The sequence below is a fragment of the Phoenix dactylifera genome, chromosome 8, assembly GCF_051530095.1.
Source record: "Phoenix dactylifera cultivar Ajwa chromosome 8, Ajwa_hap1_PhDact_Kaust_v1.1, whole genome shotgun sequence".
Lineage (NCBI taxonomy): Eukaryota > Viridiplantae > Streptophyta > Magnoliopsida > Arecales > Arecaceae > Phoenix > Phoenix dactylifera.
The window spans coordinates 8,785,312-8,794,687 of NC_143197.1; positions in this window are offsets into that span (position 1 = coordinate 8,785,312).

Consider the following 9,376-nt stretch of genomic DNA (forward strand, 5'->3'; position numbering starts at 1 on the left):
GAGGTGTCCCTATGAGGTGTCCTGCCAGGACACATATCACACATGCAAGAAAAAGAGGTGTCCTGCTCCGCCACGTGTCACGCATGCAAAGGGGTAAGGTGGCCTGGAAGGCGATGTCATGGATGACCTCATGAGGCAGATGAGGTCATGCATGACATCAGGAGCAGTGTGAGGTGTCCAGGCCCGCCACATGTCACACATGCAAGCAAAAGAGGTGTCCTGCTCCGCCACGTGTCACGCATGCAAGCAAAAGAGGTGTCCTGCTCTGCCACGTGTCACTCATGCAAAATGATGACGTGGCCTGGAGGGCGATCGGGATGTGGATCCCACATACAGTATGTGGGTCCCACCTAAGCAGGACGTGGGTCCCACATACAGTATGTGGGTCCCACCTAGGCAGGACGTGGGTCCCACCTAGGCAGGACGTGGGTCCCACATATGCAGGACGTGGGTCCCATATATAGTATGTGGGTCCCACATAGGCAGGACGTGGGTCCCACATACAGTATGTGGGTCCCATATGGGCAAAGAAGTCCTAGTCCAATTTGACTCAAGCCAAATCTAATTTGGTTGAAGGCAAATTGAGTCTAATCAGTGATCCAATCACCAATTAACTTTTCTAAGCAACGATTGCCTAGGGCAATCAGTCAATCACATTGACTATTTTACCTCTAGACGATTCTCAATTGTCAATCAGCCATTTGATCAATCCAGAAACTTCTAAGCGTGTGACCTCACAGGTTCGAGCCTAAGCCGGTAGTACAAGAACACTTCCTGCACTAATCGAAGTAACCATCTAGCAATGGAACCCGACGATCGGATAGGCCGAATAGATGCAAAGCAACATTCTAGAACCTATGGACTATGGTTACCGCATAATTCATCCTCTTGACCAGAAAATGCCCAGGGTGGGTTCAGAGTCTGTCTACCCTAAAACGATCCATCCGAAAATATGTTTCAATTCAATAAGTCAAGTGATAGAGATTTGACTTTCCCTGGCCAGGGTACTATTTAATTGAAAACACAAGGCATTCACCCTTATTCCTAAGAGAGGTCAATCCCATCTTGATTTGCAACTGACTACCACAAGTACTTGACTGGACCCAGAAACCTTTCGTTGCTGGATTAGAAATTCAGGTAGTTCGGCACCAAAGTACAGTGAGTTGCTTGCAAGCCACCGGTTGCAATCTCAGGTCTAAAGGATTCATATACCCATATCCACTCGGAACAACTCTTGACAAGAGAGAGTCCGTCAATTGGTCACGTTCAGTGAACGTACACTACCATTCACCTATATACCATACTAGTATCTCTATACTCTTTAGTTTGGAAGACAACCAACAGTTATGATACACAATGACCTATGCCCAGTAATACTATCGTTCTATTAATAGTATATCATACGGTCATGAACATGTAAGGACCTGTGTGACAAAATCATATTTCATTACACAAAATAGTCCTAAGGACTTCATCACATCGGAGTTTGTGAAGATGTTCTGGTGATGAATAAATACCATGTTATTTATAATTGATCCAAATACATTTACAATCACTAATTGATTGGATTTAGGACATAATTTCCAACACGATCGTGAGCGAGTTACTGTAGAATATGTGTATGAAGGTTGCGAATGACGTATCCATGCTTCTTGCCTTGGGATGGTGAAAAGTTTGCAATTAAAAAAATGCACTGTAACCACACATGTGGAGGAGGGTTGCAAGTGCGGTCTCAACCAAAGGCTTCGAAACGTTGGGTTTCAAAAATTGTTAAAGATCAACTTCAAGATATGTCGTTATATAAGTCGAGTGATATTGTATAAGATATTCGTTGACAATATGGTGTTGAATTGCCGTATCATCAAGCTTGGCATTGTAAGGAGGTGGCTATGATGGATTTTTATGGTAATAGACGGCTATCGTTTTAAATTCTTCATAACATCGGCAATCACGTCCACCCTGCGAGGGAATGGGGTGTTGTTCCAGCGTACGAGACATGGATATATGAACGGTGGCCGGTGGCTTCCAACAATGCTGTTCGCATGCTCAATAGCCCATGTCTGGCAAAAACCATTGTAAACATCAAATTACAAGTAAATATATATATCGTAACAATGAAATTTTAAAAAAAAACATCTTTTGATGCTTACCACCAGAGCGACCGTGCAGCCGTCCATATTTCTAGCAGATCCTTCGCTTGTGATGTTTCTAGTCTTCACACTATCGGCTAGACTAGGTATCTGCTGGCGAAGAAAAGAGAAAACGGCAAGACCCCAACTATATGAACCTAAGCAGTCTAAATCATCAACATATGAACATAATGTCTTAGGAACATAATAGTGTACGGTTGGAAAGAGGATAGTCCCAAAGAGATATAGAACCGATAATTTTGTAAAATCCTCCGCATCTTGTCATCTGTTCTTATCGACAAGGTATTATAATCTATTTTTAATTGCATCTATATTGGCTTTTTGGTGGTCACCCTCAAAAAATCGGGTGATAAGGTCAGACGTAACCCTCCCCTTCCTATGCAGTTCCACCTCATCACCCGTGGCACTCAAACCAATGATTAGTGCCAAATCAATCCCTACAAAAGGCACTAGAACCCTACTAAACCAAAAACCCGCCTCAACATTATCCCAAAAGAAGAGTAGTGTGTCCAACACAGGCCTACTCTCTTTTATATATGGTAGACCTAGCATGTGCCCAAAAGGAGTGCCACTCACCCTATCCTTCTGTTCACGAGACATACATGGGATTAGGGTGACCATAAAACTTACAAAGTGGGCAAAGTAACACCTTCTATTCACCATATTACTGGGGCCAACAGAGGGTTTTTTCCTGTAATCTACTTTGGGGCCATCTAAGATATCTGTATCACAAATATAGTTAAAAATTATATTTTGAATAATATCAACTCAAAATAAATCATCTTAAACTATAACAAAGAACACAATTAGCACGGAATAGACATAATTTTCCATAACAAATATATCAAATGTGCTACCACAACCTCTCAATTCATTAATTCGGCAAATCGTAACCATTCCCACAAATATCTCAAATGCCCTACAATACTGCATATCATGTCCGTGTTCAAAAAAATTATTGGAGAAAGTATGCGGCAATGGTTGACAAACCTATTGAAGGAATGCAGAAACGCCTCATGGAAGGTTGGAGAGACCAATATCCACCGAACCTTCCGCTACAAATGAAGAGGGCAAAGTTGGTTCGAAGGTCGACTCCGAGGTCAGACAGAAAATATCTTCTTGCTCCTCAAAATCAAGTCGGAAGGGTTCTCCTTTTCGAAAAGACGAACAACTTAACATGGGAAAAGAGGAAGATCGAATATCTGTCACGCCCCGAGCCCGAGGCGCGGCAGACGCCGCACGCCTGCACAGCGGGCCGCGCAGGCGTGCAAGGCAACAGATTACATCAAAGCAAATACAGATGTTCAAAACTGACACAATTATTTAAATTTATTCAAAAGCAGTCTTACAAAATTTCAGAATAGCATATGCCAACATAATTCAAATGTCCAAACTAATCTAGCTAAAATGCCGATAACTGATGGAATCATCGGAACATCTAACGCACTCCTCAATCCCATGCGATCAAGCTTCTGGACCTAAAAAAAAAATAGAAAAAATAAAATAATGAGCTACACTAGCCTAGTAAGCAACAAAATACCCCAAAGTGGGGTCAGAGCATATCAGATCAAAATACGGAATAATGTTTGGAATAAATCATAAATAACATCGTTTTGCTGTTTTCAAAACTTATTATCATTTTTTAAAAAAATTTGATACCAGAATCTCAACATGATAGGCTACGGCCACGTAACCCAGTGGCAAGGGTCGCACAAGATGCCAAATCCACTATATTTATCCACCGATGGCAGCCGGTGTCCAGAAACCACTATTCTAATCACCGGTGGCGTGGTGTCGAAATCGGTTCCTCACAGATTACAAGTCGACAGGTCCAACGTATAATCCCCATTGGCGGAGCCAGAACAGAACAGAACAGATCATAGCCATGCTGAGAATACATATATATAAAAACAGATTTCATAAATTTCCCAGTAATAGTTTACGGATTTCAGAGCAAAATTTTCAAATGAAATTTAACATACCAGACCCATTTTACTAAATACAAAACATATTTCAGAATTTAATCTATTTATCAAATAATTTGGAAATCACACTTGAAGTATTAAGTTACTTACCTCTTCTCGCTTAACCCCTACTTCAGATAGGCGGATCAGGTTCACTTGTTTAAATTTAATTAATTCCTTGTTAATTTCAGAGCTAAGCAAAATTCAGAAATAATACTACTGGGTACGGCCCAACAGGTCCTAGAGTTGGCCCATAATGGGCATGGCCCGATAGGGCCCACATCGGACACGGCCCAATGGGCCCGCATAGACTCGGTCCAATAGGGCCCCCAAGGTTGGCCTCTAATTCATTTATAAGATTCATTTCAGGGACCAATATCTAATTACAGAGTACTGTTCCGTAATAAAACTTGGATAAAAGGACCATAGAATTATATTTGAGGACCTTTATATAATAAATCTTTCTTTTAGGAATCGAACATAAATTACAGAAGACCCTTTTGTGAAATAACATACTGTCAAGGGCTTAACTGCAAAATTCTATTTATTGGCCAAATGGGTTCGTGTTTCGGGTCTGAATTGGGTTTCGGGTCTGAACTGGGTTTCGGATTTCGGATTTCGGATTCAGATTTCGGATTTCGGATTTTTGGATTTCGGATTTAGACTGGGCCCAAGTTGGGCCCAAAAGGGTACGGCCCAAATAGGGCGCAACTAAGCTGAACCGGGCCCAAGTGAGGCCCACGGTGAGTAGGGCCCATCGTATCGCTCACGGCCCACACTGGGCCTTCTTCCTCACCGAGCTCCCCATGGGCAGGGGAGGTGGGAACCAGAAGAAGGGAGAGGATTGGCTGGGTGGCCGGAGGCCATCCCTTGGTCGATGGTCAGCCGGCCGCCAGCGGCCAGCGGTTGCGGCGGTGACTGACGGGGAGGAAGAGACCGAGAGTGGTCTCGGTTTGGGGACAAAACAAAGGGAGAACACAAGGATGTTTAGCAACAGAATAAAGAGAAAAAGAAGGGGCTTACCGGCGGTGGACGGAGGCGGCAGATCCCGGCCGCAGGTGGCTCGATCCAACGGCTAGCAGCGGCGACGGCGGTGGGGTTTCCAACAGCCAAACTAGATCCAAAAACAAGGGAATAAGAAAATCAAAGGAGCTTGGCTCCCGAGGTGGCTGAACTCGATTGAAGTGGCACACATGGTCACCGGAGAAGAAGGAGAAGCAGGGAAGAGAGGGGGAGAGAAAGTGCTCGGTGGAGGATCCAAGGGAGGAGGAAAGGGGGGTTTTATAACCCCAATTCAACAGCTCTCTGTCGCGAAAATCGCGGCGGTGGGGCGAAATCAACGGCCGCTCGTGCGGCCGTGGGGTGGCCGCGGAATGACCGCGGGGCTGCCGCGTAACGCCCGCGGCACCCCGCCCTCGCTGCGCCCGAAGAAGCCGGAGGGGATCGCGTCTGCGATCCCCTGCTCTGGCCCCTTCCAAAAAAAAAGAAGAAGGGGCTGAAGTCGGCTGGGGCTGCCGACTTCAGCCCGTATCTCACATTCTCTCCCCCTTAAAAAATTTCGTCCTCGAAATTTAAGAGATCTAGGTCTTTCAGATGCTCAGCCCATTGAGTAATATAAATCCAAGATCTCATTCTCCTCGATCAAAATCAGTGTGATAGATAGCTTTGGATCAACTATCAAAAATTTCATAAAACTCGCAAGATTAACACTAGATGAGTGACTGATTAACATCTCATATTGAAATTATCATCTTGATGCATGTTCACTCGAGATTGGATCAGGATCAATTCACAACAGGATTGATTAAAATTAGTTGTGTTTGGGATAGAACTTAAAATGAAATAGATCTCATATATTTATCATGGTAGTGTGCTGATCCCTCAAAGGATAATGACCAACCTTAGAATCAAATCATTATATGGCTAGTAATGTAATTCACAAAATAAACATGTACTGATGATCATTAGATAGCAAGGGTCTATCTCAAAAATGATTTGCATCAAATCACAAAAGCAAGTCTGAGAAGGCAAAGTATTGATACCATGATTCAATATGCCACAAAGCTTTTAACTTAAACTTATAAATCATAAGATGGAAGCAAATAATGCATGGTTTATTCCGATACTTAACAAATTAGACCATATTTAATCAATAATCAAACAATCCTGGTCATGATATCCTCAAATTTTTCTTAGCATACCCAAAAATAGCAAAGTCTATCCAAGAGATAACATAGTCATGTCATGATTGACCTGAGAATCAATAGTATTCACCTTCCCTTATTAACAAAATCTTTCATTATTGAACAACATAGTCTTTCATAATAACATGTTACCAAAACATAGTCAATATTTTTGACCAGTTTAAATTGACTCAGTCCATCATACTTTTGCTGCGCAACTCTGATCAATATTCTCCAAAATTTCTTAATAATCTCAGATCATCAACATTTTTTTTATATAATATCCAATTTTTTTTTTTATTCTTATTTTCCATGCTTGCTTATCAAGGTTAACCCTCGAGATAATTGGCATATTTGCATCATTGTATGATCAAGCAATCATATTCTAGATCCAATATAAACTAAGCCAACTCTAGATTTTCTTGACAATAAACAATTTGCTACTGGTTTCTCTTTTAAAATCAATTCTTCAAGACTGATAATTATTTCTGAATTCTTTCAAAAGCATAAGCTACAAATCTACGACAAAGAGATCTATACTAAAACATTCCAAATCTAAGATCAACTAATGCAGGAATCATTATCCCAGACTTGAGATGAGAGATTTCTCTCTCTCTCTCTCCTTTTTTTTATAAAGTAGATGAAAGAATCTACTAGTAACACAATGATATCCATATCAGTCAAAATCAAAAATACTATACCTTCCAACGAATTTTTTTTTTTTGACCAACCCAAAAATATTTTAGTCCACCAATATTCTCTGGATTGATTAATTGGCTTTCTATCAAAATACTAATCTTGATTGTAAACTGAAATGATATAAAATTTTATGTCTCAAGTAGAGCCAAAAAGAACTCTTAAGTCTCATCCCCAAATATATTTTTCTTCTATATAAGAGTTCCATGCATGATCCACATACAGATTTCAATCCTCGAAGAATATTTTAATAAATATTATAAAATATTTTCTAGTCCAAACTTTAAACAACTATTTATAAATGAATCTTAACTTGCCACCAAAATAATTAACTTCAACTAGAAGCAATATCCACAGTGCCTGATATCAAGTTAAACTTCAAAATAATTACGTTGTATGATAATATCCCACGACTAATATTCCTTCACTTAATTTAGTCAAAATCTAATTAATCATAACTTAAAATACAAATTGCTCTACCAAGAAAATTCTCAGAATAACTTATTTACACTTTGGTTACGACCATAATTAGGTTGCATTCTAATTTTTACATTTCAAAATTCAGATAAAATAACTTAAATTTATCAATAGCAAAAGCAAATAAATACCTTCGTCTAATGGCCTAATGTCTACCCATCTCTCAAACTTTCCGACGAATCCTAAAGATCCTAAAACTTAAGCTCCATCCGACTATTTCAAATACAATCCCTAGGAATCTGAAACCTGAGCTCTGATACCACCAAATCTGTCACGCCTCGAGCCCGAGGCGCGGCAGACGCCGCACGCCCGCACGGCGGGCCGCGTAGGCGTGCAAGGCAACGGATTACATCAAAGCAAACACAGATGTTCAAAACTGACACAATTATTTAAATTTATTCAAAAGCAGTCTTACAAAATTTCAGAATAGCATATGCCAACATAATTCAAATGTCCAAACTAATCTAGCTAAAATGCCGATAACTGATGGAATCATCGGAACATCTAACGCACTCCCCAATCCCATGCGATCAAGCTTCTGGACCTAAAAAAAAAACAGAAAAAATAAAATAATGAGTTACACTAGCCCAGTAAGCAACAAAATACCCCAAAGTGGGGTCAGAGCATATCAGATCAAAATACGGGATAATGTTTGGAATAAATCATAAATAACTTCGTTTTGCTGTTTTCAAAACTTATTATCATTTTTCAAAAAAATCTGATACCAGAATCTCAACATGATAGGCTACGGCCACGTAACCCTGTGGCATGGGTCGCACAAGATGCCAAATCCACTATATTTATCCACCGATAGCAGCCGATGTCCAGAAACCACTATTCTAATCACCGGTGGCGCGGTGTCGAAATCGGTTCCTCACAGATTACAAGTCGACAGGTCCAACGTATAATCCCCATTGGCGGGGCCAGAACAGAACAGAACAGATCATAGCCATGCTGAGAATACATATATATAAAAACAGATTTCATAAATTTCTCAGTAATAGTTTACGGATTTCAGAGCAAAATTTTCAAATGAAATTTAACATGCCAGACCCATTTTACTAAATACAAAATATATTTCAGAATTTAATCTATTTATCAAATAATTTGAAAATCACACTTGAAGTATTAAGTTACTTACCTCTTCTCGCTTAACCCCTACTTCAGATAGGCGGATCAGGTTCACCTGTTTAAATTTAATTAATTCCTTGTTAATTTCAGAGCTAAGCAAAATTCAGAAATAATACTACTGGGTACGGCCCAACAAGTCCTAGAGTTGGCCCATAATGGGCATGGCCCGATTGGGCCCACATCGGACATGGCCCAATGGGCCCGCATAGACTCGGTCCAATAGGGCCCCCAAGGTTGGCCTCTAATTCATTTATAAGATTCATTTCAGGGACCAATATCTAATTACAGAGTACTGTTCCGTAATAAAACTTGGATAAAAGGACCATAGAATTATATTTGAGGACCTTTATATAATAAATCTTTCTTTTAGGAATCGAACATAAATTACAAAAGATCCTTTTGTGAAATAACATACTGTAAAGGGCTTAACTGCAAAATTCTATTTATTGGCCAAATGGGTTCGTGTTTCGGGTCTGAATTTGGTTTCGGGTCTGAACTGGGTTTCGGGTCTGAACTGGGTTTCGGATTTCGGATTTTGGATTCAGATTTCGGATTTCGGATTTTCGGATTTCGGATTTAGACTGGGCCCAAGTTGGGCCCACAAGGGTACGGCCCAAATAGGGCCCAACTAAGCTGAACCGGGCCCAAGTGAGGCCCACGGTGAGCAGGGCCCATCGTATCGCTCACAGCCCACACTGGGCCTTCTTCCTCACCGAGCTCCCCATGGGCAGGGGAGGTGGGAACCGGAAGAAGGGAGAGGGCCGGCTGGCTCGGT